This window comes from Panulirus ornatus, chromosome 4 (assembly GCF_036320965.1).
Source record: "Panulirus ornatus isolate Po-2019 chromosome 4, ASM3632096v1, whole genome shotgun sequence".
NCBI classification, from domain to species: domain Eukaryota; kingdom Metazoa; phylum Arthropoda; class Malacostraca; order Decapoda; family Palinuridae; genus Panulirus; species Panulirus ornatus.
The window spans coordinates 54,067,984-54,094,689 of record NC_092227.1 but is presented as its reverse complement, the minus strand read 5'-3'; the positions used below and the strand labels follow the sequence as shown (position 1 = coordinate 54,094,689).

The following is a 26,706-nucleotide window of genomic DNA, read 5'->3' as shown; positions in this document are numbered from 1 at the left end:
ATGCATAGTGCCATTGTACAAAGGCAAAGAGGATGAAGGTGAGTGCTCAAATTACAGAGGTACAAGTTTGTTGATTATTCCTGGGAAACTATATGGGAGGGGAGGGTTTCTAGCCCCCCACTCCCGTCCCCTTTAGTCACCTTCTACGACATGTCAGGAATGCGTGGGAAGTATTCTTTCTCCCCTATCCCTAATAATTATTATTATTATTATAGTAAAGGGGATAAAGGTGAGTGCTCAAATTACAGAGGTATAAATTTGTTGAGTATTCCTGGGAAATTATATAGGAGGGTATTGTTAGAGAAGGTGAAGGCATGTACAGAGCATCAGATTGGGGAAGAGCAATATGGTCTTAGAAGTGGTAGAGGATGTGTGGATCAGGTGTTTGCTTTGAAGAATGTATGTGAGAAATACTAAGAAAAACAAATGGATTTGTATATAGCATTTATGGATCTGGAGAAGGCATATGATAAGAGTTGATAGAGATGCTCTGTGGAAGGTATTAAGAGTATATTCTGTGAGAGGCAAGTTGCTAGAAGCAATGAAAAGTTTTTATCGAGGAGGTAAGGCATGTGTACGAGCAGGAAGAGAGGAAAGTGGTTGGCTCTTAGTGAATGTCGGTTTGCGGCAGGGGTGCATGATGTCTCCATAGCTGTTCAATCTGTTTATGGATGGGGTTGTTAGGGAGGTGTATGCAAGAGTTTTGGACAGAGGGGCAAGTATGCAGTTTGTTGTGGATGAGAGAGCTTGTGAAGTGAATCAGTTGTTGTTCGCTTATGATACAGCACTGGTGGCTGATTCATGTGAGAAACTGCAGAAGCTGGTGACTAAGTTTGGTGAAGTGTGTGAAAGAAGAAAGCTGAGAGTAAATGTGAATAAGAGCAAGGTAATTAGGTACAGCAGGATTGAGGGACAAGTCAACTGGGAGGTAAGTTTGAATGGAGAAAAACTGGAGGAAGTGAAGTGCTTTAGATATCTGGGAGTGGATTTGGCAGCGGATGGAACCATGGAAGAGGAAGTGAGTCACAGGGTGGGGGAGGGGGTAAAAGTTCTGGGAGTGTTGAAAAATGTGTGGAAGGCGAGAACATTATCTCGGAATGCAAAAATGGGTATGTGTGAAGGAATAGTGGTACCAACAATGGTGTACGGTTGTGAGGCGTGGACTATAGTTAGAGTTGTGTGGAGGAGGGTGAATGTGTTGGAAATGAGATGTTAGAGGACAATTTGTGGTGTGAGGTGGTTTGATCGAGTAAGTAATGAAAGGGTAAGAGAGATGTGTGGTAATAAAAAGTGTGTGGTTGAGAGAGCAGAAGAGGGTGTTTTGAAATGATTTGGTCGCATGGAGAGAATGAATGAGGAAAGATCTACAAAGAAGGTATATGTGTCAGAGGTGGAGGGAATGAGGAGAAGTGGGAGACCAAACTGAATGTGGAAGGATGGAGTGAAAAAGATTTTGAGCAATCGGGGCCTTAACATGCAGGAGAGTGAAAGGCGTGCAAGGAATAGAGTGAATTGGAACGATGTGGTATACCGGGGTCGACATGTTGTCAATAAATTGAACCAGGGCATGTGAAGCGTCTGGGGTAAACCATGGAAAGTTTTGTGGGGCCTGGATGTGGAAAGGGAGCTGTGGTTTCGGTGCATTATACATGACAGCTAGAGACTGAGTGTGAACGAATGTGACCTTTGTTGTCTTTTCCTAGTGCTACCTCGCACGCACGCAGGAGGAGGGGGGTTGTCATTCCATGTGTGGCAGGGTGGCGATGGGAATGAATAAAGGCAGCAAGTATGAATTATGTACATGTGTATATATGTATATGTCTGTGTATGTACATATATGTATACGTTGAAATGTATAGGTATGTATATGTGCGTGTGTGGACGTGTATGTATATACATGTGTATGTGGGTGGGTTGGGCCATTCTTTCGTCTGTTTCCTTGCACTACCTCGCTAAAGCGGGAGACAGCAACAAAGTATAATAAATTAACAAATAAAAGCAATGCAATGCTAATATGAACACCAATTTCATTAATGAACATGGTCTCCTACAGAATTACAAATGCATTTCAGTGCATTTGTGTGTTTAGGAGTACAAGAAACCTTGAACTGGTTGATGGTTCCAGAGAGCCTTTCTTTTTTTTCATCCTATCATTATATATAATAATGAAGGGGGCTCTGAAAATCTGGAATATGTGGAGTACATTAACAGAAAACTAAATAAACTATTTCTAAATTGAAAACCTTACATATGTTCCCTAGCAACAAGATTTACCAGTTTCTAATGTTATAATCTAAAACATCAAAGTTAATGTCACGTACTGCATCCTACTACATGGTGACAAATTTTCTCAACACCTGACACATTTGATAAAACACATTTTCATTCACAAATGCTCACATTAACCAGCAGCTACAATCAAATGCAAAATCACAACCACTATTTTTCTCTTTTAGTAAAATCAATGGAAAATGGCTGCTAAAAGTTGGGTATGGTAAATTAATCAACCCTACATTTTCCTTATCTTTTTAACCCCTGCCATTGTCAACTTACCGACTTAACTGGGTAAAATTATAAAAGCCCCAACACATCTGAAATTGGTTGCTGGTTCCAGAGACTTTCATTTTCTTGTCATACAGTATCAAACAATAGTGGAGAGGGCCATGAAAATCCTAATTATGTAGATTAATATGAAATTGAATTAATCATAAAATGAAAACCTCACCTACAATCCCCTAGCATCAGAGAGATTTATCAATTTCTAAGGTTATAATCAAAACACATCAAAGCTAATGTCAACTACTGAATCCTACCACATGGTGGCAGATGTTCACAAACCCTGATACTTTTGTTAAAATATGATTCTGTTCACAAATGTACACAATACCCAGGAACTACGTGTAATTGAGAGATCATAACAACCACTCATTTACTAAACTATAAAGGTAAATGGCTACTAAAAATTGGGTATGGTAAATCAATCACCATGCCTACAATTTCCTTACCTTTACAACCCTCACCATTATCACCTTATCTATCATAACAGGGCAATATGATCAAGATCTAACTTACACTCTCGTCCTTACTTTTCCACACACAATACAAAGCTACCAAAAGTCTGCGACATTCCAAAATTAATTTTGTGGAGCCCTTAAGCAGTATTATTGTCGTTTCGGATACATATCAAATTTTGGTAGGTTAGGTTAGACTTGCATGGTTAGGTCTGGTTTGGCTGAAATTGTTTATCCTTTGGTTTTGGTGTCTTCTGAACGATTCTGGCCTTCAATTCTATTGCAAATCACCACTTTCTGTGATTTCCTCCTTCCAAAAACCCCTCTTATATCATGGGGTATGAAAGAAGCTGCGATGTGCAGTAGAAATGGTCAGAATCATGCAAAAAAAAACATCAAAAACCATGGAAAAACAATTTTAACTTCCAAATTGGTGGATGTCCGAAACTGCAATTTCAACCCATTAAGCTACTTATTCATCATATTCATGTTGGCTATAATTAACTTATTATATCAGAACATACGAGAATTAAGAGGTGCCATGAACTAAATAATCCATTCTAGTTGTTTGCGTGTCTCTATTAACACATATATATTAGGCTGTGTGTGTGTGTGTGTGTGTGTGTACAAATAAAGAAGTACATACATGATAACACACAATGTTAAGAGACGGAGCAACACGTGTAAAAGTCTCTCCCCGTAACACACAGAAAGTAATCAGTGCTGAGTACCACAACGGCCACCCTACACTCAACTACTTAACAATCGCCTAAACTTGCCAGCAATACGTAAAATGAAATCTATGCTGGAAAACAACCTTACCACCGATAACAATATATGGGGCGCCAAAAATATAATAACAACAATAAAGATCAGGACGTTATGGGACGAGGTCCACCACAACACGTTGTCAGTAAACAAATGGTCACTTATTTCCCTTTAAATTCTATATTGTCAGTTTGTCCTCGGAGAAAGGAATGCACAGACTGCATCAAAAAGACGTCAAAAGTAGATAAAATAAAATCACTATGAACCAATTCATTTCGAATTACTGATTAAATTTACAGGTATTGGTTGATGTTAGATATCTGCTGCTATTGCTGCCGTCTGTGTTCAAATTGCCGGACGCAGCCCGCCACCATCCTGTGGGTGTGAATGTGTTTATTTTGGCAAACTCCTTAAGCAGTAAACATATCTATGCATTTTACCGAAAATTGCATATGTACCCATTTGTACGTACATTCTGGTGCGGGAAATCTACATTTGTAGGGTTCCACCTTTTTAACGACCCCCAGACTTCCAAAGCCATTACATAGATTATTCACATCTGGGCCTTATTTCAAGTGTCCCAAATATAATTCATTTGTTTGAAATAAACTCGTTCAGCTACGTCATCCCTCTAACAGTGAAGCTTGTCTCGATAAGTTGAGACTCGTTCAGCTACGTCATCCCTTTAACAGTGAAGCTTGTCTCGATAAGTTGATGCAATGTTAGTTATACCTTACTTGCCTTTACATATAGTCAAGAACGAATCCGGTCTTTGATATGTGTTATTAACATAGATCAGGAATACTTATGGTCCTAATGATTATCTCAACGGCATGCATTGGTGACCTACAAATCAACTGAAAAATGCTTCTCTCATGCGCCTTCCATCATCATCATCCATGGAAAGATTATTCAGCTAAATATTTTCACTCTGTTAAAGGGGTCTTCTCATTCACCCCTTTCTAAAATCCTATCTTCCTAACTTCTGTAGAACGGTGTCAAACGCCTTCTTACAGTCCAATAAAACAAACTAACTATTCATCTTTTGTCTAAAACTTGTCTATCACACAAGTCTCAAAGATATGTTACCAACGACCTTCAACTGAGCCCATGTTTTTTCTTTTTGTGTCTTCTTTGTAGGTAATCATCCATACGCCATCCCTTATCACTTTTATTATGCATGTAGTCTACATTCGTTGGAGGTACTGGTCACTGCAGTCCCCCTTCTCGAATATGGGCATTAAATTTGCTCTCTTCCACTCCCATGGCATTAAACTATCTCCCAACGAATTTTACATATTTCAAGCGGCCTGCAGGATGTTAGCCAAGATTTGGTAAAGGGGGAAGAGGTCGTCTGGATAATATGGACATTCAAGGGGTAAAGGTGAATTATGAAGCTGCTGCGAAAGTGATAAGCTTAAAGCTAAAAGGTTTTCAAATTATTTGGACACAGAATTAATCTACCACTATAAGACAAATCCTCATATAATTGATGCAACTTCAGTTGAGGTATGTTAATTATGCTACGGACGACTAGTTTTCATTGAAATTTTATTTGTGATTCTTGATAATACAGCTGCTAGTAAAAATCAATGATGTATTATTCGCTGAAACAAATCAGTAAGCTTTTGCAGATGGAGAAAATTTCATTATAAACGTTGTGTCAGTGTATCGAGGTGGTGAAACTGACAAAGTTATTTCATTACTCTGATTTTATTCGTCACTGAAAGTTGAATACGAAAATACACATTTTACCTTTCGCGTTTAAAATAATGTAAGAGTAACAGAGTATATTAATCATCTGACTTGCTTTGGGTAGATTACTGTCTAATGTCGTGATTATGCCACAATAGCAGCGGCTGTTGTTGCGGGAATGACAGCATATATCCCTCCTCAGGACCTCTTTATCCACATGGTGCAACCGTTCCTGTTCTGAGGCCATTCAGGCAAATGGGGCTTCAATTCGAAAATTCTCCTTCCTGTGACTCCCACTCACTATTTATCAAAGCCTGTAATCATTGCAAGTACATTATCCTTGAGGCAAAGCGTTCATTTAATCAAAGGAAACACGATAACCTCTACTCTTCATGCAAACCCCGACCTTCATAGACTTTAAAGCGGTGGTGGGATTTGCGGGGAGTAATGATGGATTGAGCTATGGCAGCGAGGATTTTCTTTTCCCTGGTAGGTTTAACTATGCTGCAAAGGTCAAGCTTGAGCTCCCAGACGAACACATGCAGCCTATTTTCTCTCCAATAATTTTCGTTCTTCCTTTCTCGTTCTATCAAAACTGAAATTGGTCATTTATTTGGGTTAAAAGGAATTTCTAAAGTAGAACATTCTAAACTATTAAGAACGCTGAATAGCCTTAGATGCTCCAGGGCTTGGCTTATAAGCCTAAATCTTATAATCCAATCCAATCCTCTTCATCCACTGATAGGTCTTTCTGGTCTTTAGCTAAGGGTATCGCTGACAACTTCAGTTGCTCTAACTTCCCACACTCTTTCTTCTCTAACTTGGATGTTTCTTTGTACCCTGATGCTTCTGTTACTAATCCTATGCCCCTCTCCATAATCTCTTTTTGAATTGTCTGAAAAGTGCTTCTCTCTCTGGACACGAGCAAGGCTGATGAAACTGATGGCATTCAACCCTTGAAATGAAAGACTGTGCCTCTGAAGTTGCACCTGTCCTTGCTCATCTGTTCCATTTCAGTTTAAAATCCACAACTTATCCTTTTCAATAGAAGCAAGCATGGGTACATCCCATCCCTAAGAAGGATAACTGTTCTAACCCTTCTTAACTATAGTCTTGTTGCTTTGACATCTACCACTTCCAAGGTCTCTGAATCCCACCTTAACTCCCATATCCTCAAACATCTTGACTATTACTATCTTCTCTATGATCACCAGGATGGCTTCCATAAGGTGAGAGCCACTGGTGATATCTTTTCCTGTGATGTCTGGTCATCTATGAAAGATTTTGGAGGATCCTATAACACCAAGTTCCTGGCATCATGGGGTGCTAAGAATCTAAGTTTCCACCTGACTCTAATGCCAATGAGAGGGAGGACTCAGATATGAGTAGTACCAGTCCCTCCCAAGATCTTTCCCTCTCTGATAGACCTAGCTTTTTCAATTCACTATAACAGCATTCGTGTTGTCTCTTGTAACCTCTCATCTATTGAACACCATCTGTCTTTTACCTTTCCTAATATCTTACTTCTCTCCGAGATCCAATTGACTGATGTTCTCGCTAGTCCTTTCTTCATATCCACCTATAATCTCTACTCACAATTCCCGATCAAAGGTGTCCGTGCATGTTCCAATACCAACATGCCTGTAGCAAGCCTTGAGGACATACTGCTATCCTAATTCTACAATCTTTTATCTTCCTTCAAAGATCTAAACTCTTGTCACAAGACTGTGAAATCCTCTCACCTATAAGATGAGATCCCCTCCACAGGGAATTTGAATGTCACTGCAGGGAATAGTTAAATTCCTCCCAAACAGATGGTTGGAAGGACTGAAGCCCCCTCATTCTCCATTCTCAATGATCTAAAGCAAATTAACTCCCATCCCATTCCTGATTGCTTTGACCAGTCCCCTAATGTTCTGGATCTGTTTTTCACCTCTAATCCTTTGAGCTGTAACAAAACAATCTTGCTTCAAGTTAGTTCATCTGACCACACTCATAAATGTATCTATTTCAATGACACTTCCCTACCAGCAATCAATCTTAAATATAAATAGTGGCACCTCAGCAAAGACGACTGCAATAACTTACAAAAATTCTTTTTTGACTTCACCTTGGCTAAATTACTGTCTCTTATCTGATGATGCTTCTGTCTCTGCCAAATGCACAGCAGAGGTTGTTGTAGAAGGAATGGAAACATTTATCTCTTCTTTCCCCATGACAACCTCTTCCAATCCGTGGTTCATAGGTTCCTGTCCTGAGGCCATTCAGGCAAGGTATCAGGCACATGGGGCTTGGAAAAACTTTCTTTCCTCCAACTCCTATCCAGGATTTTTCACAAACAGTAATTACTGCAAGTACTTTACCTTGAGTCAAAGCATCCTTTATTCAAAGAAAGTGCAATAACTTCTGGTCATCCACTGGTCTGTAGCTAGGGGTATCACTAACTATTGTCAATCTACCTTTCCATCACTTTTCCGTTCTTACGGTTCTGTAGCTGTCTCTCCCATAGGTAAAGCAACTCTGTTTGGTTGCCATTTCTCCTGTAATTCTACCTTGGATGACTCTGACACTCCTTCACCCCCAGATGCTCCTCTTACTAATCCTGTGCCCCTTCCCATAATCTCTTTAAGCTGTCCAAATAGTGCTTCTCTCTCTGGACACAAGTAAGGCTTATGGACCTAGTGGCATCCATCCCCATGTACTGGAAGTGTGCCTCTGAACATGCATCTGTTCTTGCTTGTCCTTTCCATTTCTATTTAAAAACCAGAACTTTTCTTTCTTGGAAGCATGCATTGGTACATCCTATCCCTAAGAAGGGTGACCTTTCTAACCCCTCTAACTATGGTTCTGGTGCTTTGACATCTTCCATCTCCCAAGTCTTTATATTCCTCTTCAAATCTTATTTCTTCATATATCTTGAACCTCAGTCTTCTCTCTGATCACCAGCATAGATTCCATAAAGCACGATCCAGTGCTGACATTCTCTCCAATCTTACTTCCATCTGGTCATCATCCCTGGAAGATTTTGGGGAATCCTGTGTAGTTTCCCTTGACATATCCAAAGCTTTTGACAGGGTTTAGCATCAGGATCTCCTTTCTAAGCTACCTTCTTTTGACTTTTCTCCCTCACTTTGTTCCCTTATGTCTAGCTTACTCTCTACACGATCAGTCTGGGTGGTTGTTGATGAATCAGCCTTCCCACCTTTCTCCGTCGACAACAGTGTCCCTCAAGGGTCTACTCTGTCTCGTACACTTTTTCTTCTTTTTATCAATGATTTCCCCTCTTCCATAAATGACCAAATGCACTCATAAGCTGAAAACTCAACACTGCATTCCTCCTCATCCTTCAATTTGGCTCCTTTTCTCACTCAATCTGCATCTCATCTCTACACAACTTCCTCAATAAACTCAGATTTGCATGGGATATCTCAATGAGGTTGAAGAAATCTGTTTTATTTTAATGCCACCAAGTGCCAGTTTCTACCCATTTCTCTATTGATAATTCCTAACAATTTTCATCTCTCCTTTGATGGTTCTGTAATTCCACCTCTTATCTCAATGATCATACTTGATATTATTGTAACATTCACTCTTTCTTGGAAGCCCCACATTATGGAAATAACTACGTTTCATTCTGAGAAACTGGTAATCTTTTTCAGATGTCAGAATTTCTTTTGTTCTGAGCAAATGCTCCATTTATAGAAAGGATTGATCCATCCTTGTATGGAGTACTGCTCTCACATCGTGAGTGATTCTACCTTGCAGCCTCACTTGACAAAATCGAGTCAAAAGTGACTTATAAACCCTTCCAGGCTAACTTCAAAACTTGACCTGCTTGTCCTATGCCACTGAGTTGGTTGACTTTCCTTCTTCTATAAGTGTTACTTTGGTTTTTGCTCCCAAGAGCTGGCGGCTTGTGTGCCTCCAGTATTAGGTAAACCAAGCAATACTCGACAAGCTGCTGTGTCCCATGATTACTGTGTGGCGGTTGACAACTCACAGGTAGGCTGTTTTGATAACAGTTTCTTTCCCTACACCTCAAGCTTTGGAAATTTCTACTTTGACATGCCTTTCCCAATAACTATGGCTTGGCACATATCATAAACCAGGTTTTTGCTTCATCAAAAATTCTTAAATGTTTTTGCTGTCTCTTTTTTTCCTTTTCATAATCCTTTCTATATTTTAATTAAGGCCTTGCCTTGATGTGGACTTTTCTTTGTGATGACTAGAGCCTCCAACATGAAAAAAAAAAACTTGTGATACAGGCACTAAGCTTGATACAGTGTGAAGTCTGTATCCCTACATAAATATTTATTTATTTATTTATTTTGCTTTGTCGCTGTCTCCCGCGTTAGCGAGGTAGCGCAAGAAAACAGACGAAAGAATGGCCCAACCCACCCACATACACATGTATATACATACACGTCCACACACACAAATATACATACCTATACATCTCAATGTACACATATATACATACACACACAGATATGTACACATGTACATAATTCATACTGTCTGCCTTTATTTATTCCCATCGCCACCTCGCCACACATGGAATAACCACCCCCTCCCCCCTCATGTGTGCGAGGTGGCGCTAGGAAAAGACAACAAAGGCCACATTCGTTCACACTCAGTCTCTAGCTGTCATGTAATAATGCACCAAAACCACAGCTCCCTTTCCACATCCAGGCCCTACAGAACTTTCCATGGTTTACCCCAGACGCTTCACATGCCCTGGTTCAATCCACTGACAGCACGTCGACCCCGGTATACCACATTGTTCCAATTCACTCTATTCCTTGCACGCCTTTCACCCTCATGCATGTTCAGGCCCCGATCACTCAAAATCTTTTTCACTCCATCTTTCCACCTCCAATTTGGTCTCCCACTTCTCCTCGTTCCCTCCACCTTTGACACACATCTCCTCTTGGTCAATCTTTCCTCACTCATTCTCTCCATGTGACCAAACCATTTCAAAACACCCTCTTCTGCTCTCTCAACCACACTTTTTATTTGCACACATCTCTCTTACCCTTACATTACTTACTCGATCAAACCACCTCACACCCCATATTGTCCTCAAACATCTCATTTCCAGCACATCCACCCTCCTGCGCACAACTCTATCCATAGCCCAAGCCTTGCAACCATACAACATTGTTGGAACCACTATTCCTTCAAACATACCCATTTTTGCTTTCCGAGATAATGTTCTCGACTTCCAAACATTTTTCAAGGCTCCCAGAATTTTCGCCCCCTCCCCCACCCTAAGATTCACTTCCGCTTTCATGGTTCCATCCACTGCCAGATCCACTCCCAGATATCTAAAACACTTTACTTCCTCCAGTTTTTCTCCATTCAAACATACCTCCCAATTGACTTGACCCTCAACCCTACTGTACCTAATAACCTTGCTCTTATTCGCATTTACTCTTAACTTTCTTCTTTCACACACTTTACCAAACTCAGTCACCAGCTTCTGCAGTTTCTCACATGAATCAGCCACCAGCGCTGTATCATCAGCGAACAACAACTGACTCACTTCCCAAGCTCTCTCATCCACAACAGACTTCATACTTGCCCCTCTTTCCAAAACTCTTGCATTCACCTCCCTAACAACCCCATCCATAAACAAATTAAACAACCATGGAGACATCACACACCCTTGCCGCAAACCTACATTCACTGAGAACCAATCACTTTCCTCTCTTCCTACACATACACATGCCTTACATCCTCGATAAAAACTTTTCAGTGCTTCTAACAACTTGCCTCCCACACCATATATTCTTAATACCTTTCACAGAGCATCTCTTTCAATATATGGACAGAAAATATGGTAGAGGAAAAAAAAAGACAATCCTGTACAGATAACAGAGGTGAAAATTTTGTGTGTAAAGTGTATGCAAATATCAGGAAAATCACTTTTCACATCCAAGAAACTGAGACTGAATTAATTGCATCTGTAATGAGTGTCACACAAATGAACCAACTAGTGTACATTTAAAAGCTCAGAAAAATTTTAGAAAACAAACTGGCTAAAACTCATATCACAGCATATTGCTGAAAAAGCAAATGAAAACTTTAAAAATTTGTAACAACCTGAATCTATCTCATCTAAAAGCGGCTTGTACAGTTTACCATTCTGCATATTACAAAACTCATATCACAGCACATTGCTGAAAAAGTAAATGAAAACTTCAGAAATTTGTTACAACTTGAATCTATCTCACCTAAAAGCAGCTTGTGCAGTTTACCATCCTGCTTACTATTTGACTCTAAATGAAACTTTTCTAACTACTTTGACTTGCTGGAACTTCAAAACAAAAATGGTGCTGACATTGGAATTGGGTTGCATTCCTAATGCAGTGCCATAAAAATTATTGACAAAACAGAAGTTCAGATGTGGAAGAAAATTTACCTACATATCGTGAATAAGAGCAAGGTTATTAGGTACAGTAGGGTTGAGGGTCAAGTCAATTGGGAGGTAAGTTTGAATGGAGAAAAACTGGAGGAAGTAAAGTGTTGTAGATATCTGGGAGTGGATCTGGCAGCGGATGGAACCATGGAAGCGGAAGTGGATCATAGGGTGGGGGAGGGGGTGAAAATCCTGGGAGCCTTGAAGAATGCGTGGAAGTCGAGAACATTATCTCGGAAAGCAAAAATGGGTATGTTTGAAGGAATAGTGGTTCCAACAATGTTGTATGGTTGCGAGGCGTGGGCTATGGATAGAGTTGTGTGCAGGAGGATGGATGTGCTGGAAATGAGATGTTTGAGGACTATGTGTGGTGTGAGGTGGTTTGATCGAGTAAGTAACGTAAGGGTAAGAGAGATGTGTGGAAATAAAAAGAGCGTGGTTGAGAGAGCAGAAGAGGATGTTTTGAAATGGTTTGGGCACATGGAAAGAATGAGTGAGGAAAGATTGACCAAGAGGATATATGTGTCGGAGGTGGAGGGAACGAGAAGTGGGAGACCAAATTGGAGGTGGAAAGATGGAGTGAAAAAGATTTTGTGTGATCGGGGCCTGAACATGCAGGAGGGTGAAAGGAGGGCAAGGAATAGAGTGAATTGGATCGATGTGGTATACCGGGGTTGACGTGCTGTCAGTGGATTGAATCAGGGCATGTGAAGCGTCTGGGGTAAACCATGGAAAGCTGTGTAGGTATGTATATTTGCGTGTGTGGACGTATGTATATACATGTGTATGGGGGTGGGTTGGGCCATTTCTTTCATCTGTTTCCTTGTGCTACCTCGCAAACACGGGAGACAGCGGGAAAAAAAAAAAAAAAAAAAAAAAATCGTATCATATACATGTGTACACGAGTGGATGGGCCATTCTTCGTCTGGTTCCTGGCACTACCTCGCTGATGCGGGAAACAGTGAGTAAGTATAATAGTTAATCAAAGAAATATAGTAAAATATTTATTCTTATTGATGAGTCTGCACACCTAAGTAGCAACACTGAACTGGTAGTGTAATCTGAAATGTGAGTAATGACAATAATGAACTGCATTTCAAGTTTTATAGATTTGACTAAATTTCACGAGGCCAAGACAGTAGCTATCTTCTTCAATATCTCGAGAGAATGATTTTGATAGCCCCAATTGAAACAATCTTTTAATATTTACTAGTGATGGAGTGAGTGGTGTGCTAGGCACCAAATCAGGTGTAGCCAACACAATCAGGGAGCAATACCCAGATAATATCATTATTTGGGCATCACATGGGTGGCAATCTAATTTTCAAATGTGATGCATCACAAAGTGTTATGTGCTCACTTTGAACTCACAGTAAAAGATGAAGCAACGTAAAGTCTGCATCTGACAGGAAAATCTACAAGGGACTGTTAACACAATAGGATTTCCCTCACAAAAGTTCCTCATGGGTTTAACACTGAAGAAATCAATATGACTATTGTGTCTAAAGGCAAACTAATCCTCCTAAACCTATAATTTTTGCCTGGGCTGCTTACTGTATGATTGTTGGGTCTCTATGAACAAGCAATGACTAGTCTTAAAGATATCATGGTGGTAAGGGAAAGTAAGTTCCAGGAAATACTCCAGTCTGAGGCTAAAATAGTGTTTTAACCTGCTTTAGAGCAAGTGCTTTCTCAACTGCTTACAGAGCTCTGTCATTATATGAAAAATAAGGATGTTTGAAAGGGAGGTTTAGATCTGTGAACATGAAATGATTGGAAAAATAATGAATGCTGTTCTAAGATGGTATGGAAATACAGTATGGAAAGGGTGGTTGGTGAGAGGGTGACGATGTATGTGAATGTGGTATAGGGAAGAGGGATAAAGGGAAAACAAAGTAAGTGTTGGAAAGATACCTTCCTACTCCAGGGACTCCTTTTATGGGGATCCCAGAGCACTCATGACACTGGCCACCTCAAACAGGAAGTAGCACAGGTCAAGGCCAGGTGAGCTGTTATGTGAATTTATATATAAGGTGAAGGATAATTGGGTCGTAATTGGTTATGACACTAACCTCTCAGATGAAACCTGCTTGTGCAAGAGGGATCCTGTGATACAGTATGCTAATTTTGCATCTGTATAGTTGGAAAAATGGATGGTGTCCAAAGAAGCAAATGAGAAAGTGTAACTCATACATACCCAAGGAGCGTAGTTCCAGGAGGGTGTATGCTTGGTAGAGTGAAGAGGGGAGAGCAACTGGTTATTTAGTGATTACTGAATCATTACTGTGTGTCTTTTTTTCTGTCTAGGAGATGAGATATGTGGGCATAGACTGCTCAAGTGTGAGGCAAGGTTAAATTTTATATCTACTTCATCGTTTGTTGTTGGTTATGGGGCACATCGGGTGTAAGCAGTTCTAGTGTTGATGCAAAAGGTTTCTGGTTGGTTCTGTGGTAGCTTGAGGGAAGCAGTTCTAGTGCTGTTGCAAAGAATTTGAGTGCTGAGCATATTCAAGTGAAAATGTATTGGAATGATTTTTATTTTGCTGTGCACAATGATTGTGTTTGCTTGTTTGGCAGCCTGTAACTGATATGAGACCATTATTTTCTATAATCTGCAACTTTGATATGTTTGCTTTTCACAGGGTTGAAATATAAGATGCAGGAAGTGGATGAGAGAAGTATAAACATGCAAGAATATATAGATTTGAGCAAAGACAGACTACATAAAGATAATTCTGCTTGAGTCAGAGGGGTGAACAATGAGAGAGTGTACTAGATACTGATGGAAACAGACATATCATTAGTGGTAATGGCATTAATGAGTTACACTGTTTCTGTGATATTTTATTTCCAAACATTTAAAAACAGTCATACCATAATCATATATGCCATGATATATACAGATATGCTAATTACTAACAATTTCCTTTGAATGGTTTATATCTGACTTGAAATGAATAACATAAACATTAAAAAATACACATCTAAGTTCCATTAAAAAATGACTTGCCAAAAACTATAAAATAAAAGGATTATGGAAGAAAGAATCTGTACATACAAGGAGCTCTTAAAAAATGCACGTCATTTAATGAACAAATAATAGTAATTATTGGAAATAAACAAACATACAAACATGCACATATAAATTTGCATCACTGCACACATATACACAAAATACAGAGTGACACACAAACACATATGTACAGATACAATTCTAGTATATTACAAACAAGGGTTAATGGAGGGCGACAAAAGTCTGTACCTTAACCCTTTAACTGCTCTCCATATATGTATATTTTTATTCATTTATTTATATATTTTGCTTTGTCTCTGTCTCCCGCATTAGCGAGGTAGCACGAGGAAACAGATGAAAGAATGGCCCAACCCACCCACATACACATGTATATACATACAAGTCCACACATGCAAATATACATACCTATACATCTCAACGCATACATATATATACACACACAGACATATACATATACATACACTTTGCGGAAGATGAAAGCCGGCAAGGCAGCGGGTTTGGATGGTATTGCAGTGGAATTTATTAAAAAAGGGGGTGACTGTATTGTTGACTGGTTGGTAAGGTTATTTAATGTATGTATGACTCATGGTGAGGTGCCTGAGGATTGGCGGAATGCGTGCATAGTGCCATTGTACAAAGGCAAAGGGGATAAGAGTGAGTGCTCAAATTACAGAGGTATAAGTTTGTTGAGTATTCCTGGTAAATTATATGGGAGGGTACTGATTGAGAGGGTGAAGGCATGTACAGAGCATCAGATTGGGGAAGAGCAGTGTGGTTTCAGAAGTGGTAGAGGATGTGTGGATCAGGTGTTTGCTTTGAAGAATGTATGTGAGAAATACTTAGAAAAGCAAATGGATTTGTATGTAGCATTTATGGATCTGGAGAAGGCATATGATAGAGTTGATAGAGATGCTCTGTGGAAGGTATTAAGAATATATGGTGTGGGAGGAAAGTTGTTAAAAGCAGTGAAAAGTTTTTATCGAGGATGTAAGGCATGTGTACATGTAGGAAGAGAGGAAAGTGATTGGTTCTCAGTGAATGTAGGTTTGCGGCAGGGGTGTGTGATGTCTCCATGGTTGTTTAATTTGTTTATGGATGGGGTTGTTAGGGAGGTAAATGCAAGAGTTTCGGAAAGAGGGGCGAGTATGAAGTCTGTTGGGGATGAGAGAGCTTGGGAAGTGAGTCAGTTGTTGTTCGCTGATGATACAGCGCTGGTGGCTGATTCATGTGAGAAACTGCAGAAGCTGGTGACTGAGTTTGGAAAAGTGTGTGGAAGAAGAAAGTTAAGAGTAAATGTGAATAAGAGCAAGGTTATTAGGTACAGTAGGGTTGAGGGTCAAGTCAATTGGGAGGTGAGTTTGAATGGAGAAAAACTGGAGGAAGTGAAGTGTTTTAGATATCTGGGAGTGGATCTGGCAGCGGATGGAACCATGGAAGCGGAAGTGGATCATAGGGTGGGGGAGGGGGCGAAAATCCTGGGGGCCTTGAAGAATGTGTGGAAGTCGAGAACATTATCTCGGAAAGCAAAAATGGGTATGTTTGAAGGAATAGTGGTTCCAACAATGCTGTATGGTTGCGAGGCGTGGGCTATGGATAGAGTTGTGCGCAGGAGGATGGATGTGCTGGAAATGAGATGTTTGAGGACAATGTGTGGTGTGAGGTGGTTTGATCGAGTGAGTAACGTAAGGGTAAGAGAGATGTGTGGACATAAAAAGAGCGTGGTTGAGAGAGCAGAAGAGGGTGTTTTGAAGTGGTTTGGGCACATGGAGAGGATGAGTGAGGAAAGATTGACCAAGAGGATATATGTGTCGGAGGTGGAGGGAACAAGGAGAAGAGGGAGACCAAATTGGAGGTGGAAAGATGGAGTGAAAAAGATTTTGTGTGATCGGGGCCTGAACATGCAGGAGGGTGAAAGGAGGGCAAGGAATAGAGTGAATTGGAGCGATGTGGTATACCGGGGTTGACGTGCTGTCAGTGGATTGAAGCAGGGCATGTGAAGCGTCTGGGGTAAACCATGGAGAGCTGTGTAGGTATGTATATTTGCGTGTGTGGACGTATGTATATACATGTGTATGGGGGGGGGTTGGGCCATTTCTTTCGTCTGTTTCCTTGCGCTACCTCGCAAACGCGGGAGACAGCGAAAAAAAAAAAAAAAACATAATTCATACTGTCTGCCTTTATTCATTCCCATCGCCACCCCGCCACACATGAAATAACAGCCCCCTCCCCCCGAATGTGCACGAGGTAGTGCTAGGAAAAGACAGCAAAGGCCACTTTCACTCACACTCAGTCTTTAGCTGTCATGTAATAATGCACCAAAACCACAGCTCCCTTTCCACATCCAGCCCCCACAGAACTTTCCATAGTTTACCCAGATGCTTCACAAGCCCTCATTCAATCCATTGACAGCACGTCGGCCCAAGTACACCACATTGTTCCAATTCACTCTATTCCTTGCACGCCTTTCACCCTCATGCATGTTCAGGCCCCGATCACTCAAAATCTTTTTCACTCCATCTTTCCACCTCCAATTTGGTCTCCCACTTCTCCTCGTTCCCTCCACCTTTGACACACATCTCCTCTTGGTCAATCTTTCCTCACTCATTCTCTCCATGTGACCAAACCATTTCAAAACACCCTCTTCTGCTCTCTCAACCACACTTTTTATTTGCACACATCTCTCTTACCCTTACATTACTTACTCGATCAAACCACCTCACACCCCATATTGTCCTCAAACATCTCATTTCCAGCACATCCACCCTCCTGCGCACAACTCTATCCATAGCCCAAGCCTTGCAACCATACAACATTGTTGGAACCACTATTCCTTCAAACATACCCATTTTTGCTTTCCGAGATAATGTTCTCGACTTCCAAACATTTTTCAAGGCTCCCAGAATTTTCGCCCCCTCCCCCACCCTAAGATTCACTTCCGCTTTCATGGTTCCATCCACTGCCAGATCCACTCCCAGATATCTAAAACACTTTACTTCCTCCAGTTTTTCTCCATTCAAACATACCTCCCAATTGACTTGACCCTCAACCCTACTGTACCTAATAACCTTGCTCTTATTCGCATTTACTCTTAACTTTCTTCTTTCACACACTTTACCAAACTCAGTCACCAGCTTCTGCAGTTTCTCACATGAATCAGCCACCAGCGCTGTATCATCAGCGAACAACAACTGACTCACTTCCCAAGCTCTCTCATCCACAACAGACTTCATACTTGCCCCTCTTTCCAAAACTCTTGCATTCACCTCCCTAACAACCCCATCCATAAACAAATTAAACAACCATGGAGACATCACACACCCTTGCCGCAAACCTACATTCACTGAGAACCAATCACTTTCCTCTCTTCCTACACATACACATGCCTTACATCCTCGATAAAAACTTTTCAGTGCTTCTAACAACTTGCCTCCCACACCATATATTCTTAATACCTTTCACAGAGCATCTCTTTCAATATATGGACAGAAAATATGGTAGAGGAAAAAAAAAGACAATCCTGTACAGATAACAGAGGTGAAAATTTTGTGTGTAAAGTGTATGCAAATATCAGGAAAATCACTTTTCACATCCAAGAAACTGAGACTGAATTAATTGCATCTGTAATGAGTGTCACACAAATGAACCAACTAGTGTACATTTAAAAGCTCAGAAAAATTTTAGAAAACAAACTGGCTAAAACTCATATCACAGCATATTGCTGAAAAAGCAAATGAAAACTTTAAAAATTTGTAACAACCTGAATCTATCTCATCTAAAAGCGGCTTGTACAGTTTACCATTCTGCATATTACAAAACTCATATCACAGCACATTGCTGAAAAAGTAAATGAAAACTTCAGAAATTTGTTACAACTTGAATCTATCTCACCTAAAAGCAGCTTGTGCAGTTTACCATCCTGCTTACTATTTGACTCTAAATGAAACTTTTCTAACTACTTTGACTTGCTGGAACTTCAAAACAAAAATGGTGCTGACATTGGAATTGGGTTGCATTCCTAATGCAGTGCCATAAAAATTATTGACAAAACAGAAGTTCAGATGTGGAAGAAAATTTACCTACATATCGTGAATAAGAGCAAGGTTATTAGGTACAGTAGGGTTGAGGGTCAAGTCAATTGGGAGGTAAGTTTGAATGGAGAAAAACTGGAGGAAGTAAAGTGTTGTAGATATCTGGGAGTGGATCTGGCAGCGGATGGAACCATGGAAGCGGAAGTGGATCATAGGGTGGGGGAGGGGGTGAAAATCCTGGGAGCCTTGAAGAATGCGTGGAAGTCGAGAACATTATCTCGGAAAGCAAAAATGGGTATGTTTGAAGGAATAGTGGTTCCAACAATGTTGTATGGTTGCGAGGCGTGGGCTATGGATAGAGTTGTGTGCAGGAGGATGGATGTGCTGGAAATGAGATGTTTGAGGACTATGTGTGGTGTGAGGTGGTTTGATCGAGTAAGTAACGTAAGGGTAAGAGAGATGTGTGGAAATAAAAAGAGCGTGGTTGAGAGAGCAGAAGAGGATGTTTTGAAATGGTTTGGGCACATGGAAAGAATGAGTGAGGAAAGATTGACCAAGAGGATATATGTGTCGGAGGTGGAGGGAACGAGAAGTGGGAGACCAAATTGGAGGTGGAAAGATGGAGTGAAAAAGATTTTGTGTGATCGGGGCCTGAACATGCAGGAGGGTGAAAGGAGGGCAAGGAATAGAGTGAATTGGATCGATGTGGTATACCGGGGTTGACGTGCTGTCAGTGGATTGAATCAGGGCATGTGAAGCGTCTGGGGTAAACCATGGAAAGCTGTGTAGGTATGTATATTTGCGTGTGTGGACGTATGTATATACATGTGTATGGGGGTGGGTTGGGCCATTTCTTTCATCTGTTTCCTTGTGCTACCTCGCAAACGCGGGAGACAGCGGAAAAAAAAAAAAAAAAAAAAAAAAATCGTATCATATACATGTGTACACGAGTGGATGGGCCATTCTTCGTCTGGTTCCTGGCACTACCTCGCTGATGCGGGAAACAGTGAGTAAGTATAATAGTTAATCAAAGAAATATAGTAAAATATTTATTCTTATTGATGAGTCTGCACACCTAAGTAGCAACACTGAACTGGTAGTGTAATCTGAAATGTGAGTAATGACAATAATGAACTGCATTTCAAGTTTTATAGATTTGACTAAATTTCACGAGGCCAAGACAGTAGCTATCTTCTTCAATATCTCGAGAGAATGATTTTGATAGCCCCAATTGAAACAATCTTTTAATATTTACTAGTGATGGAGTGAGTGGTGTGCTAGGCACCAAATCAGGTGTAGCCAACACAATCAGGGAGCAATACCCAGATAATATCATTATTTGGGCATCACATGGGTGGCAATCTAATTTTCAAATGTGATGCATCACAAAGTGTTATGTGCTCACTTTGAACTCACAGTAAAAGATGAAGCAACGTAAAGTCTGCATCTGACAGGAAAATCTACAAGGGACTGTTAACACAATAGGATTTCCCTCACAAAAGTTCCTCATGGGTTTAACACTGAAGAAATCAATATGACTATTGTGTCTAAAGGCAAACTAATCCTCCTAAACCTATAATTTTTGCCTGGGCTGCTTACTGTATGATTGTTGGGTCTCTATGAACAAGCAATGACTAGTCTTAAAGATATCATGGTGGTAAGGGAAAGTAAGTTCCAGGAAATACTCCAGTCTGAGGCTAAAATAGTGTTTTAACCTGCTTTAGAGCAAGTGCTTTCTCAACTGCTTACAGAGCTCTGTCATTATATGAAAAATAAGGATGTTTGAAAGGGAGGTTTAGATCTGTGAACATGAAATGATTGGAAAAATAATGAATGCTGTTCTAAGATGGTATGGAAATACAGTATGGAAAGGGTGGTTGGTGAGAGGGTGACGATGTATGTGAATGTGGTATAGGGAAGAGGGATAAAGGGAAAACAAAGTAAGTGTTGGAAAGATACCTTCCTACTCCAGGGACTCCTTTTATGGGGATCCCAGAGCACTCATGACACTGGCCACCTCAAACAGGAAGTAGCACAGGTCAAGGCCAGGTGAGCTGTTATGTGAATTTATATATAAGGTGAAGGATAATTGGGTCGTAATTGGTTATGACACTAACCTCTCAGATGAAACCTGCTTGTGCAAGAGGGATCCTGTGATACAGTATGCTAATTTTGCATCTGTATAGTTGGAAAAATGGATGGTGTCCAAAGAAGCAAATGAGAAAGTGTAACTCATACATACCCAAGGAGCGTAGTTCCAGGAGGGTGTATGCTTGGTAGAGTGAAGAGGGGAGAGCAACTGGTTATTTAGTGATTACTGAATCATTACTGTGTGTCTTTTTTTCTGTCTAGGAGATGAGATATGTGGGCATAGACTGCTCAAGTGTGAGGCAAGGTTAAATTTTATATCTACTTCATCGTTTGTTGTTGGTTATGGGGCACATCGGGTGTAAGCAGTTCTAGTGTTGATGCAAAAGGTTTCTGGTTGGTTCTGTGGTAGCTTGAGGGAAGCAGTTCTAGTGCTGTTGCAAAGAATTTGAGTGCTGAGCATATTCAAGTGAAAATGTATTGGAATGATTTTTATTTTGCTGTGCACAATGATTGTGTTTGCTTGTTTGGCAGCCTGTAACTGATATGAGACCATTATTTTCTATAATCTGCAACTTTGATATGTTTGCTTTTCACAGGGTTGAAATATAAGATGCAGGAAGTGGATGAGAGAAGTATAAACATGCAAGAATATATAGATTTGAGCAAAGACAGACTACATAAAGATAATTCTGCTTGAGTCAGAGGGGTGAACAATGAGAGAGTGTACTAGATACTGATGGAAACAGACATATCATTAGTGGTAATGGCATTAATGAGTTACACTGTTTCTGTGATATTTTATTTCCAAACATTTAAAAACAGTCATACCATAATCATATATGCCATGATATATACAGATATGCTAATTACTAACAATTTCCTTTGAATGGTTTATATCTGACTTGAAATGAATAACATAAACATTAAAAAATACACATCTAAGTTCCATTAAAAAATGACTTGCCAAAAACTATAAAATAAAAGGATTATGGAAGAAAGAATCTGTACATACAAGGAGCTCTTAAAAAATGCACGTCATTTAATGAACAAATAATAGTAATTATTGGAAATAAACAAACATACAAACATGCACATATAAATTTGCATCACTGCACACATATACACAAAATACAGAGTGACACACAAACACATATGTACAGATACAATTCTAGTATATTACAAACAAGGGTTAATGGAGGGCGACAAAAGTCTGTACCTTAACCCTTTAACTGCTCTCCATATATGTATATTTTTATTCATTTATTTATATATTTTGCTTTGTCTCTGTCTCCCGCATTAGCGAGGTAGCACGAGGAAACAGATGAAAGAATGGCCCAACCCACCCACATACACATGTATATACATACAAGTCCACACATGCAAATATACATACCTATACATCTCAACGCATACATATATATACACACACAGACATATACATATACATACACTTTGCGGAAGATGAAAGCCGGCAAGGCAGCGGGTTTGGATGGTATTGCAGTGGAATTTATTAAAAAAGGGGGTGACTGTATTGTTGACTGGTTGGTAAGGTTATTTAATGTATGTATGACTCATGGTGAGGTGCCTGAGGATTGGCGGAATGCGTGCATAGTGCCATTGTACAAAGGCAAAGGGGATAAGAGTGAGTGCTCAAATTACAGAGGTATAAGTTTGTTGAGTATTCCTGGTAAATTATATGGGAGGGTACTGATTGAGAGGGTGAAGGCATGTACAGAGCATCAGATTGGGGAAGAGCAGTGTGGTTTCAGAAGTGGTAGAGGATGTGTGGATCAGGTGTTTGCTTTGAAGAATGTATGTGAGAAATACTTAGAAAAGCAAATGGATTTGTATGTAGCATTTATGGATCTGGAGAAGGCATATGATAGAGTTGATAGAGATGCTCTGTGGAAGGTATTAAGAATATATGGTGTGGGAGGAAAGTTGTTAAAAGCAGTGAAAAGTTTTTATCGAGGATGTAAGGCATGTGTACATGTAGGAAGAGAGGAAAGTGATTGGTTCTCAGTGAATGTAGGTTTGCGGCAGGGGTGTGTGATGTCTCCATGGTTGTTTAATTTGTTTATGGATGGGGTTGTTAGGGAGGTAAATGCAAGAGTTTCGGAAAGAGGGGCGAGTATGAAGTCTGTTGGGGATGAGAGAGCTTGGGAAGTGAGTCAGTTGTTGTTCGCTGATGATACAGCGCTGGTGGCTGATTCATGTGAGAAACTGCAGAAGCTGGTGACTGAGTTTGGAAAAGTGTGTGGAAGAAGAAAGTTAAGAGTAAATGTGAATAAGAGCAAGGTTATTAGGTACAGTAGGGTTGAGGGTCAAGTCAATTGGGAGGTGAGTTTGAATGGAGAAAAACTGGAGGAAGTGAAGTGTTTTAGATATCTGGGAGTGGATCTGGCAGCGGATGGAACCATGGAAGCGGAAGTGGATCATAGGGTGGGGGAGGGGGCGAAAATCCTGGGGGCCTTGAAGAATGTGTGGAAGTCGAGAACATTATCTCGGAAAGCAAAAATGGGTATGTTTGAAGGAATAGTGGTTCCAACAATGCTGTATGGTTGCGAGGCGTGGGCTATGGATAGAGTTGTGCGCAGGAGGATGGATGTGCTGGAAATGAGATGTTTGAGGACAATGTGTGGTGTGAGGTGGTTTGATCGAGTGAGTAACGTAAGGGTAAGAGAGATGTGTGGACATAAAAAGAGCGTGGTTGAGAGAGCAGAAGAGGGTGTTTTGAAGTGGTTTGGGCACATGGAGAGGATGAGTGAGGAAAGATTGACCAAGAGGATATATGTGTCGGAGGTGGAGGGAACAAGGAGAAGAGGGAGACCAAATTGGAGGTGGAAAGATGGAGTGAAAAAGATTTTGTGTGATCGGGGCCTGAACATGCAGGAGGGTGAAAGGAGGGCAAGGAATAGAGTGAATTGGAGCGATGTGGTATACCGGGGTTGACGTGCTGTCAGTGGATTGAAGCAGGGCATGTGAAGCGTCTGGGGTAAACCATGGAGAGCTGTGTAGGTATGTATATTTGCGTGTGTGGACGTATGTATATACATGTGTATGGGGGGGGGTTGGGCCATTTCTTTCGTCTGTTTCCTTGCGCTACCTCGCAAACGCGGGAGACAGCGAAAAAAAAAAAAAAAACATAATTCATACTGTCTGCCTTTATTCATTCCCATCGCCACCCCGCCACACATGAAATAACAGCCCCCTCCCCCCGAATGTGCACGAGGTAGTGCTAGGAAAAGACAGCAAAGGCCACTTTCACTCACACTCAGTCTTTAGCTGTCATGTAATAATGCACCAAAACCACAGCTCCCTTTCCACATCCAGCCCCCACAGAACTTTCCATAGTTTACCCCAGATGCTTCACAAGCCCTCATTCAATCCATTGACAGCACGTCGGCCCAAGTACACCACATCGTTCCAATTCACTCTATTCCTTGCATGCCTTTCACCCTCCTGTATGTTCAAGCCCAGATCACTCAAAATCTTTTTCATTCCTTCTTTCCACTTCCAATTTGGTCTCCCACTTCTCCTCGTTCCCTCCACCTCAGACACATATATCCTCTTGGTCAATCTTTCCTTGCTCATTCTCTCCATGTAACCAAACTATTTCAAAACACCCTCTTCTGCTCTCTCAACCACACTCTTTTTATTACCACACATCTCTCTTACCCTACTATTACTTACTCGATGAAACCACCTCACACCACATATTGTCCTCAAACATCTCACTTCCATCACATCCACCCTCCTCCGCACAACTCTATTTATAGCCCACGTCTTACAACCATATAACATTGTTGGAACCACTATTCCTTCAAACATACCCATTTTTGCTTTCCGAGATAATGTTCTCGCCTTCCACATATTTTTCAAAACTCCAAGAACTTTCGCCCCCTCCCCGACCCTATGATTCACTTCTGCTTTCATGGTTCCATCCACTGCCAAATCCACTCCCAGATATCTAAAAATTTCACTTCCTCCAGTTTTTCTCCATTCAAACTTACCTCCCAGTTGACTTGTCCCTCAACCTTACTGTACGTAATAACCTTGCTCTTATTCACATTTACTCTCAGCTTTCTTCTTTCACACACTTTACCAAACTCAGTCACCAGCTTCTGCAGTTTCTCACATGAATCAGCCACCAGCGCTGTATCATCAGCAAACAACAACTGACTCATTTCCCAAGCCATTTCATTCACAACAAACTGCATACTTGCCCCTCTCTCCAAAACTCTTGCATACACCTCCCTAACAACACCATCCATAAACAAATTAAACAACCATTGAGACATCATGCATCCCTGCCACAAACCGAAATTCATAGAGAACCAATCACTTTCCTCTCTTCCTACGCGTACACATGCCTTACATCCTCGATAAAAACTTTTCACTGCTTCTAGCAACTTGCCTCCCACACCACATATTCTTAATACCTTCCACAGAGCATCTCTATGAATTCTATTATATGCCTTCTCCAAATCCATAAATGCTACATACAAATCCATTTGCTTTTCTAAGTATTTGTCACATACATTCTTCAAAGAAAACACCTGATCCACACATCCTCTACCACTTATGAAACCATACTGCTCTTCCCCAATCTGATGCTCTGTACATGCCTTCACCCTCTCAATCAATACCCTCCCATATAATATCCCAGGAATACTCAACAAACTTATACCTGGGTAATTTGAGCACTCACCTTTATCCCCTATGCCTTTGTACAATGGCACTATCCATGTATTCTGCCAATCCTCAGGCATATCACCATGAGCCATACATACATTGAATATCCTTACCAACCCGTCAACAACACAGTCACCCCTTTTTTGATAAATTCCACTGCAATACCATCCAAACCCGCCGCCTTGCCGGTTTTCATCTTCCGCAAAGCTTTCACAACCTCTTCTTTGTTTACCAAACCATTCTCCCTGACCTCTCTCATTTCGCACACAACTCCACCAAAACATCCTATATCTACTACTCTATCATCAAACACATTCAACAAACCCTCAAAATACTCACTCCACCTCCTTCTCACATCACCACTACTTGTTATCAACTCCCCTTTAGCCCCCTTCACTGATGTTCCCATTTGTTCTCTTGTATTATGCACTTTATTTTCCTCCTTCCAAAACATCTTCATTCTCCCTAAAATTTAATGATACTCTCTCACCCCAACTCTCATTTGCCCTCTTTTTCACCTCTTGCACCTTTCTCTTGACCTCCTGCCTCTTTCTTTTATACACCTCCCAGTCATTTGCACTATTTCCCTGCAAAGCCCGTCCAAGTGCCTCTCTCTTCTCTTTCACTAATAATCTTACTTCTTCATCCCACCACTCACTACCCTTTCTAATCTCCCCACCATCCACGCTTCTCATGCCACATGCATCTTTTGCGCAAGCCATCACTACTTCCCTAAATACATCAACTGTTCCTCCCCCACTACCCTTACATCCTCTGTTCTCACCTTTTTTTCATTCTGCATGAAGTCTCTCCTGGTACTTCCTCACACAAGTGTCCATCCCAGGGCTCACTTACTCACCACTCTCTTCACCCCAACATCTCTCTTCTTTTCTGAAAACCTCTACAAGTTTCACCTTTGCCTCCACAAGATAATGATCAAACATCACTCCAGTTGCAACTCTG

The 26,706-nt window shown here is 40.7% G+C and overlaps 1 protein-coding gene across 7 annotated transcripts in view; it reads right to left on the bottom strand.

Moving 5' to 3' along the window:
* The window catches only part of LOC139766293 (uncharacterized), a 540,727-nt gene that overhangs the window by 490,468 nt on the left and 23,553 nt on the right, over positions 1-26,706 (bottom strand). For 5 of the 7 annotated variants that reach the window (XR_011716836.1, XR_011716837.1, XM_071694747.1 and 2 more), the window contains exon 1: positions 3,834-3,947. The exons of 1 other annotated variant lie outside the window; for it this stretch is intronic. The gene's annotated coding sequence lies outside the window, so the exon portion shown is untranslated. Of the gene's footprint in view, positions 1-3,833; positions 3,948-4,076; positions 4,131-26,706 lie in introns of those variants that run through there. One more of the 7 variants, XM_071694764.1, reaches the window with a different exon arrangement.